This window comes from Silene latifolia, chromosome X, assembly GCF_048544455.1.
Source record: "Silene latifolia isolate original U9 population chromosome X, ASM4854445v1, whole genome shotgun sequence".
Lineage (NCBI taxonomy): Eukaryota > Viridiplantae > Streptophyta > Magnoliopsida > Caryophyllales > Caryophyllaceae > Silene > Silene latifolia.
In genome coordinates, this window is record NC_133537.1 from 54,337,298 (window position 1) to 54,347,206 (window position 9,909).

The window sequence follows — 9,909 nt, forward strand, 5'->3', positions numbered from 1 at the left end:
ATTTCCATTCTTGAACTCAAATTTTGATGATTTTTGTGCCCATTCCCTTTTTGTTGACAAAATGTAGTAGAATGTGGAAGATGGTTGCATGGTTTCAAGGGTCACCTTGGAATAAACGGTAGCCAAGGAGTTATCACACCACAAGGTACTCTTGACTAGGCCTTAATCCATGGGTCAAAGGATACTAGCATGACACATCCTAGGGTGTCTTAGAAGCATTCTAATGAGCAAAGTCTTAAGAAGAAAAAGTATCTAAAAGGGCCTTATATACACTTGTCAAGCTTCCTAAATAGATGTTTTCACAAAAATTTTCCTAAAATGCAACTATATGCCATGATGCAACTAACATTTATACAACCTAATGCAAATGCTTCTATCAACCAGTATGCCATATAAACTATATGCAACTCCAAAAATCTCATTGGTGTATACCGCATCAATCAATATAAAGCCACATAGTCATTAACATAGAGAGGAAAAAGGAGATTGGAAAGATCATACCATGCGGTCTTCATATTCCTCCTGTCTCAGATATGGCGTAGTCGATCAATCTGATAGAGGGATAATCAAACAAACAAACAAGTATATATACAATTCTACACTATAAAGGAATGAACATGTTTTTGGGTTTTTCAAAATTTTCAAGTTTTTATGGTTTTTGTTTTTGTGAAATAAAAGAACATATTTTTGATTTAAAAGTCAAGTTGGAATTTCCCATCCCCACACTAGTATGGGCATTGTCCTCAATTGCCAAAACGATAGGAAATTATACAAGCTAAATGAGAATGCATGATTTCTACACTAATATGAAAACTATATGACATATATACAAGTGATGCATTCTAAACTACACTATATGATACATGAATTTATTGGTTGGAGAGCTAATTTAGATTAACTCCCAGTGCTTGTGTTTGAACTTCCCCAAACCAAGTAAGACACTATGTCTAGTGTAAAATTGGGGGTGTTCATGCACAAGTATGCAATGCATGAAACTAAGTCATTTTGGATTTTCAAAAGTGGGAACAATATGAGACAACTCAATGGAACTGAGGTGGGAGTCCTCTAAGTGTTGCTAGGACTCAAAACCAATGATCAAGATAAAAAAAATAATTAACAAGAGACATAAACAAACCTAGAAGAGGTGTAGGAAACTCGCAATGGATTGTGGCATTCTTCAAAAGCTTGTCAATCCTCAATTGTCGCTCATTGCGACATCCTCATCACTATCATTGTTATCATCATGAAATTCCTTATTATCATCATCTACCTCCATGGACCCGGAGGCTTCACCACCTTCATCATCACTTGAACTTTGCACTTCTTCCTCTTCTCCTTCATGGCAAGAGTCACTACCTCCCCCGTCATCAACAACAATCTCCTTCCCCTTAGCAACTTCACTATCCATGGTGGCATCTCTAGGAGCATTTGGGAAGAACACCTCCCTATCCGCCCAACTAGGCAAAGGACATGATGGATCAAGTAGTCCTTGCCTAGCTAAGTGTAGGAGGGGCGGATATTGAGCTTGGTAAGCATTGACCCGATCCTCATGAGCTTCCTTATGTATATGTTGCAATAGTTGAGTAAAGTAGTCGTTGCCTACCACGACATTAGTGCCAATTGCTGTGAATTCACGGTAGGCAAATGGATACGGTGGAGTCATAATGGAGGAGGAGGAGGGCTTGGCATGCGATTCCCTATGTTGCTTCATAATCATATCGGCTTCATCGGAGACGGGTAGTAGGTAGCTTGGACTTCAGACATTGATGCGGCATATCTTGCTAAGCAAGAAGAAGGACTTAGCTTCTTTAGTTAGCCACTCATACTTGTTGTCAAGATTGTCATTCTTGACCCATTGGAACTTGTTCATCATAGTGGCCAAATCAAGAAGGTTGCCTCCCTTAACCGGTTTATATGTCTTGTCTTTGTTGAAATCCGGGTTAAGGTGTTAGGCTCACCATGTTACTAAGCCTCTGTTGACAATAAAAGCCGCTCCTTCTTTACCATTATCAATTTCAAGCCACCGATCAAGTAAGAGTTGAAGTATGTTGTATTCCTTGGTGAACTTTTTATTGATATTCTTGGTAGATTCAAGGTAGACAAAATCGAGCTCGGTAAGGTGATTGGTTCCTTTTCTTGCAATCAAAGTGTTGCCCACAAACTTGTGTCATACCCTTATATCCGGATGCTGGATATATAGAACATGGCACTCCCGGAAAGACTCAAATTTTTGCCCGGTGATCGCTTTCCAAAGGGGTGAGGCATCATATTGTGAAGGCTTTTTTCTCATAATGATAATGGTCTTCAAGACCAAACACTTTGCCAAACTCACTCATAGACATTCGTCTATCCTTGTTCTCAAGGTGGAATTCAACATTTTTCCGAGTATCCACCTTAGTCACCTTCAAGGAGCTTATAAACTCCATGGTAAGGGAAGGGTAAGTCAATTCTTGCATTTCAAAGAGGGTAAGCAATTTCATGGACTCGAAAAATGTCTTAGTTCTCCCAAGCACACCCAATTTGTCTAAGGCATCTTGACATATAAACTTGGTAGCAATAATGGTCTTCTTAGTAAGGGATACAAATACTTTCCTATGAGAATCATTTATGAAAGTTACCTCCGGATAATCTTGCAATTGTTCTATGACCAGAGTAGGTGTAACTTCCACCATAGGAGTAGCAATTTCTTGAATCTCCACCCTTGGTTGATGCACTACCATAACCTTTGAGGCAAGAAGAGCTTGTTTCCTTTTGGATAGATTTGAGGTTGTGGGTGCCTTGTTTCCACCTTTTGTTCTTGCCATGTTGTTCTCCTTGTTAAATTTATATCAACAAACCAATATTGTGCTTGTATGCTCCTTGTTTCCTCAAGCTTCAATCAATTCCCAATCGATTTTAGGATTTCAGAAATTGTCTTCAAACCCTAGAAAATCGATTCAATTTATGAGGATTTTGATGTTTGGATGGCCTTTTGTTGATAAAGGAGTAGTTTAATCTTGATTTGAGGAAGTTTTGTTTTCATTTGGGTGAATTTGGTTGAGGAATTTGTGTTTTGTTGATGAGGGGATTGAGGGTTTTGAGGGAGAAAGGGTGTGTGTTTGTGTTTGTATAAGATAGAAATGAATTGGGGAAGGAGGGTGAATCCCGTGTTTTTTGTTAAGTAGCAGCAGGGGACGAGCGTCTTGGACTGGGGACGCTCGGATCCTCAGTCAGTAAGCTCAGGAATTTTCAACCCGTGCTGGGACACGCGGATTCTGCTGGAGAGGAACGGATATTTTCTCTGGAGACGCTCAGATCCTTCAGAGGACGCTCGAATTCATAGTCAGTGTGAAATTAAAATTTTGAAGCATGCCAGGACGCGCAGATCCTTGCCAAGATGAGCGGCTTTAGGACTGAGATGGGTGCCTTTAATACAATCTGCTCAGATTTTGCAACAGACCCAATTCTTCAATTTTAGCACTCCCAAGACCCTCGTCCTAGAGCCAGGATGCTTGGATCATAGCCAGCTCGAGCGGATTCCCTCCTGGGATGCTCGGGTTCTTCTCTACACCCACGAGTTCAGTTCCACCCATGGGGATCTTCATTTCGCGTATCATTCTTTCTTCGTTCCTTTGTTCAACATTGTGGGTGCACTATGAAGGCTCGGTTTACCCAGGCATTTGCTATCCCCACACCAAATCAAACACTACACATCAAAACACTTTAAAATACCTCCCTCACTTTCTCTCATAATGAAAATCTTGATCAAAGTTTGTAATTGCAAATCCAAAAATGACAAAAATACAATAAAAGAAATAAAATGCTAGTTAAAGGGTTATAATATTTACAAATGGTGGTTTAAGGAGGACTCCACCAAACTCTCATTCTTCAATGAGATGTCAAGGGGGCATAGCCAAGGTGTTGTTGATGTTGCTCATTTTCATTGTAAAGATCTTGCATAGACCTTTCGACATTGTGTTCTTCATGATGGTGACCCATGTTAAAGTGATGACAAGGATCAACAAAGCCTTGGTCTAAGGTCATAGCATTGTCAATATAGGGATTGACCAATCCTTTAAATTCATCATCCCATAGACCACAAACTTCATTAGCTTGCTTCCCAATGGTATCATGAGCTGACAAGAGAAACTCCTCTTCCTTGTTGTCATGCCCAATAAGGCCTTCTTCCTTGCTTGTCATGGTTGAGCTATTCTAGCTCTCATTGTTGAGGAAATTTCCTTGCTCATCGGATATAGCATCTTGAAGATTATACACTTTTTTCTTCCATATGGGTGGTGATTCTTTACCCATAGCTTAGTCTTTGCATTGAGATGCCAACTTCTTTCTATCTCTTTCTCGGCTATAATGGTCGATCATGAAACATGGCTCATGTAGTCAGGGAGCTCTCATTGTTTTGTTAAGATTAAAAGTGATTGTCTCATCCCCTACTTCAAGTATGAGCTCTCCATGTTTCACACCAATTTGTGCTCCCGCGGTATGCAAGAAAGGTCTTTCTAAAATGATAGGAATGTTGGAATCCTCTTCCATGTCTACAATAACAAAGTCTACCGGGATGAAGAACTTACCAATTCTTATGGGCACATCCTCCCATACCCCTAAAGGTATCTTTGTTGATCGATCAGCCATTTGAAGCGTAATGTTGGTGCACTTTAGTTTCCCATTCCTAGCCTCTTGCACACCGAGTATGGCATGACACTTACACTTGCTCCAAGGTTGCATAATGCTTTGTTGATTGTAGTGTCGCCAATGGTGCATGGAATAGAGAAACTTCCCGGATCTTTGTGTTTTGGAGGGGAACTCCATTGTAGAATAGCACTACTCACTTTGGTAAAGGCAATAGTCTCTAGCTTCCGGATGGATTTCTTCTTGGTAAGATTGTCTATCATGTATTTTGTATAGGCCGGAACATGATTGATCAATTACGTGAATGGGATTTAGACTTCTAAGTTCTTCACAATCTCCATGAACTTTCCAAGTTATTCATCAAATTTAGGCTTAACTTGATGACTTGGGAATGGAAGTTTAATCACAATAGGCTCTTTTTCCTTAGCCTTCTCTTCACTCTTATTCTTTGAAACTTCATTGGTGGTGGGTTCTTCTTCCTTAGAGTTCTCCACAACTCTTTGCTTGTCACTAGCATTCTCAACATCTCCATCAATTGGCTTCTTCTACCCTTCATATCTTGTACCACTCCTCAAATGGATGGCATTCACCGTTTCATGTCTTGGGGGATTACTTTGAGGTGGTAATTGCCCCTTTTGTCTTTGAGAGTTAGAAGATGCTAATTGAGTCATTTGGGTTTCTAACATCTTGGTATGGGCTAGTATGCTGTTGATGGTGATGTCTTTGGCTTGGCTATCTTTTTGCATTTGGGTGAAAAATTCTTGTTGATTCTTTTGCATTTGGAGGACCGCTTTTTGAACATCAAAGCTTTGGTCATTGGGTTGATTGTAAGAAGGTTGATTTTGATAACCTTGGCTTTGGTTGTAAAAAGGTCTTTGAGCTTGATTTCTCATTGTAGGCAGGGTGTATGTTGGTTGAGGGTTTTGAACATTTTGGCTCTTGTATGAAAGTTTTGGATGGAATTTGGTATTCTCATTGTAATAGTTGGAATAAGGGGTGCCACTTTCGTATACTTGAAAAGCATTCACTTTTTCACTTGTTCCCCTACATTCACTTTGGTCATGTCCCAAAGTTCCACAACTCTCACATACTTCAATCGGAATTGAGGATGATGCCACCATAGCATTAACATGTTGTTTGGGTGATTTGGAATCTTCATCAAGCTTAGCCATGGCCTTCTCAAAATTTAAATTGATGGTGTCAATATGAGCACTTACTAGAGCACCTAATTGAGTGATGGAATCTACCTCATGCTTTCCTCCTCTAGTAGCCTTTTGATGTGACTCATATTTGAGCATATTTACTCCGCGAATTAGGCTCGTTCCTATGTTTTTTAGTGCATAATTGGGTCATTTTCTATATTTAGTTTCCCATTTTGCATATTCTTTGAGGTTTTGTTCCCTTGGTAGGAAAGGAGTGCAAACCTTGCATTTTCATGGCAAAATGGAGCTAAATTTATCAAATTGAATGACCAAGCATCAAAGGGAAGACAATGCTAGAAGCCCTATGTAGGAAATAAAGTAGCTTGGGCAATGATGAAAGGATCCTTGCATCTCCAACAAGATCCCCGAGGATTGTTGAGGAAAGAAAAGAAGAGAAGTGACTGTGAAGGAATCCGAGCGTCTCCCTGCCCAGGACGAGCGTCTCCCTGCTACAATCCGAGCGTCCCGATGCCAAGACGCTCGTCTTGAGGCCAAATGATCTGAGCGTCTTCACAGCAATCCGCTCGGATCCCCATGCAGAACCAACCGTCGCTGCTGCCTAGACGCTCGGGACGAGCAGATCTTCTGGAGACCACCAAAACGGAGATGAGCATCTCCTTGGAGAAGAGAACTTCCTCAACTTTTCTTAAGGGTCTTAATAGTCATTTAAGCCCTTAGTAAACCTAATCTTTGTACCTAATCTCTAGTATAAATACCCCATTGTACTACCTAGATTGGCATATCATCTTAATAGGATCTTAATCTTATCTTAATCAAGTCCTAATACTCTCTTAATCTTGTAATCAATTCTTAATACAAATCTCATTTCTTAATCATTCCTTAATTTCTCTTTTGTTCATCATTTATTTTGGGTAATTAGAAGATTATTTGGGTTTATTTGGAGGATTGACAACCTTCCATCAATCATCAAGTACTTCTATTATTCTTTGTTTTATTATTTGGAATCATATTTATAGGTATAATTATCTCTTAATCCTTTTTAATTATTGTTAATAATCTTCATTTGTTCATCATGTTTTGCCTTGCTTGTATGATTGACAACCTTGTTAGCATGTTAAACTTGATAATGAGTGAGTAGTTTCCTTAACTAGGGTTAATGGGGAATTAGGGAAAACCAACACGGGGATTGATTCATGCTTAATCTAATATGTTTTCATAATTAATTTGCTTGCTTGTTGTGATTTCAACTTATGCACATGTTATGTTTGATGAAATGCGAGGCTATGAATCCTTGCATTTTTTACCCATCACTTACCTTTTTAATGAGACTTGTAAGACATAAACCAACTCGAGTCTCATTAGACCGTGCATATAGTTGGATAGGGAAGATTAAGTCGACTTGTAGGTGTTGTACAATCTAATTGATTCGGCTCCAGGACCCAAACCTTCCTAGGGATTGTAAGATATACACTAACTCGATCCCATCACAACAATAATTGCTTGCATCTAATAGAAAATATGTTTGTATGAACAAATCCCATGAATCCCCTATGAACCCATGACACCCTAGTGCCGTTAATCAATTGTTTACATCTCATTTTAATCAGCTTCCTTGCTTTCATTATTTTGTTTGCATTGTTATTTAGTTTAGTTGATCTCTTACCTCAACCCAAATTGTGACACCCTTAGACACAACCATTTGCAATCATAAATCCTACATCAATACCCGTCCCTTGGGATCCGACCTTTACTTACCTCTTTACTAAAAGTAGAGTAGTTTGTGAAGTTATAAATATTGTTTGGGTCTAGGTAACTCTTAGCGACACGTAACCAAAATCTATACACCGACCAAAAATGGCGCCGTTGCCGGGGACGGTGTTAATTTTATTTGACTTTCTTTGATTGTTTTTTAGTTGTGTCTTTCTTTACCTTGGCGAAGTCAAACTCCCCAAGGTTTGTTCTAATTGTTTTCATGTTGTTTGATATTTTGCATGTCTAGGTCATCACAAGGTAACTTGTTACCCATTGATCTTGAAATTGAAAGAACTTTGACCAACAATAGAAGACTTGCTAGGAATACTTTGAGAGGTATTGGTGAGATTGTGGACATTCAACCAAATAACATTGAGTTCATCAATCCTTTTGCAAGAGAAGGAGAGGATAACGCAACACATAACCAACCACAAAATCAACCCACAATGCCTTAATTTTCTTCACATTCCGTACCAACCGAGGAGAACCTACCAAATGGTAATCCCATACCACAACATTTAACCGGTAATTTCATTGAAAAATCCGCATTTATACAATTAGTTGAGAGAGGTCAATTTGGGGGGATGCCTAGTGAAGACCCTCATTCTCATATGGAGACTTTTTGTGACTATTGTGATGCGATTTCTCAAACCGGAGTTACTTAAGGCCGAATTCAATGGGTCTTATTTCCTTTTTCTTTGATTGGTTTCGCAAAACAATGGTTAAAGAGCCTAAATAAGGCTACTCTTGGTATTGACTCTTGAAAGAAATTGGCACTTGCTTTCTACAAGAAATTCTATCCTTCGGAGAAGACTAACATGTTGAGAGCCCAAATCACCGGGTTCAAACAAAGGGATGAGAAATCTTTATGTGAAGCATGGAAGAGATTCAAGGATACTTGCCGATCTTGTCCACATCATGGACTTAGCGAGTGGTTCCTTGTACAACAATTTTGGAATGGTCTATATGAAGACTCCCAAAAGATTCTCAATATGGTATCAAATGGTATGTTTACCGAAGTTGATGATAATCAAACATGAAACCAGATTGAGGAAATGGCGGTCCATAACTCACAATATAGTAGACCTCGTAAGGCTACTAGAGGAGGAAAGCATGAAGTGGACTCTATTACTCAATTGGGTGCTCAACTTAGTGCTCATATTGATACCATTAATTTGAAATTTGAGAAGGCTATAGCTAAGCTTGAAGAAGCCTCCAAATTGCCTAAGCATCATGTTAATGCCATGGTGGCATCTTCATCAATTCTAAGTGGAGTATGTGAGAGTTGTGGAACTTTGGGACATGACCAAAGTGAATGTAAGGGAATAAGTGAACAAGTGAATGCTTTCCAAGCATACAAGAGTGGTACCCCTTATTCCAACTATTACAATGAAAACATCAAATTCCATCCCAACCTCTCATACAAAAGCCAAACTGTTTAAAACCCTCAAACAACATACACCCCACCTCCAATGAGAAACCAAGCTCAAAGACCCTTTTACAATCAAAACCAAAGTTATCAAAACCAAACTCCATACAATCAAACAAATGACCAAGGGTTTGATGTTCAAAAAGCGGTCCTCCAAATGCAAAAGAACTAACCAGAGTTTTTCACTCAAATGCAAAAGGATAGCCAAGCAAAAGACATCACCATTAACAACATACTAGCTCACACAAAGATGTTGGAGACCCAAATGTCTCAATTGGCATCTTCAAGTTCACAATGACAAACGGGGCAATTACCACCTCAAGGTAATCCCCCAAGATAAGAATCGGTGAGTGCCATCCATTTGAGGTGTGGTACAAGGTATGAAGGGCCGAAGAGGCCCGTTGATGAAGATGTTGTGAATGCTAGTGACAAGGAAAGAGTTGTTGAAGACTCTAAGAAAGAAGAAGAACCCACCATTCAAGAAGTTTCAAAGGAGAATGAAGAGAAGGCTAAAGAGAAAGAGCCTATTGTGATTCGGCTTCCATTTCCAAGTCATCAAGCTAAGCCTAAGTTTGATGAACAACTTGGGAAGTTTAAAGGAGATTGTCAAGAACTTGGATGTCTCAATTCCATTTACGTAATTAATCAATCACGTTCCAGCCTATGCGAAATACATGAAAGATATTCTTACAGTGAAGAAATCCATCCGGAAATTAGAGACTATTGCTTTCACTAAGGTGAGATGTGTCATCCTACAAGGAAGTTCACCTCCAAAACTAAAGGATCTGGGAAGCTTCTCTATTCCATGTACCATTGGCGACACCACAATCAACAAAGCTCTATGTGACCTTGGGGAAAGTGTGAGTGTCATGCCATATTCGGTGTGCAAAAGGTTAGGAATGGGAAATCTTAAGTGCACTAATATCATGCTTCAAATTGCGG

The 9,909-nt window shown here is 39.4% G+C and overlaps 1 non-coding gene across 1 annotated transcript; it reads right to left on the reverse strand.

The window, feature by feature from the left end:
* Window positions 1-8,356: 8,356 nt before the first annotated feature.
* LOC141624924 (small nucleolar RNA R71) lies at window positions 8,357-8,463 on the reverse strand. The gene has a single exon (XR_012534727.1). It is a non-coding gene; the product is annotated as a small nucleolar RNA R71 (small nucleolar RNA).
* Between the last annotated feature and the right edge of the window lie 1,446 nt (window positions 8,464-9,909).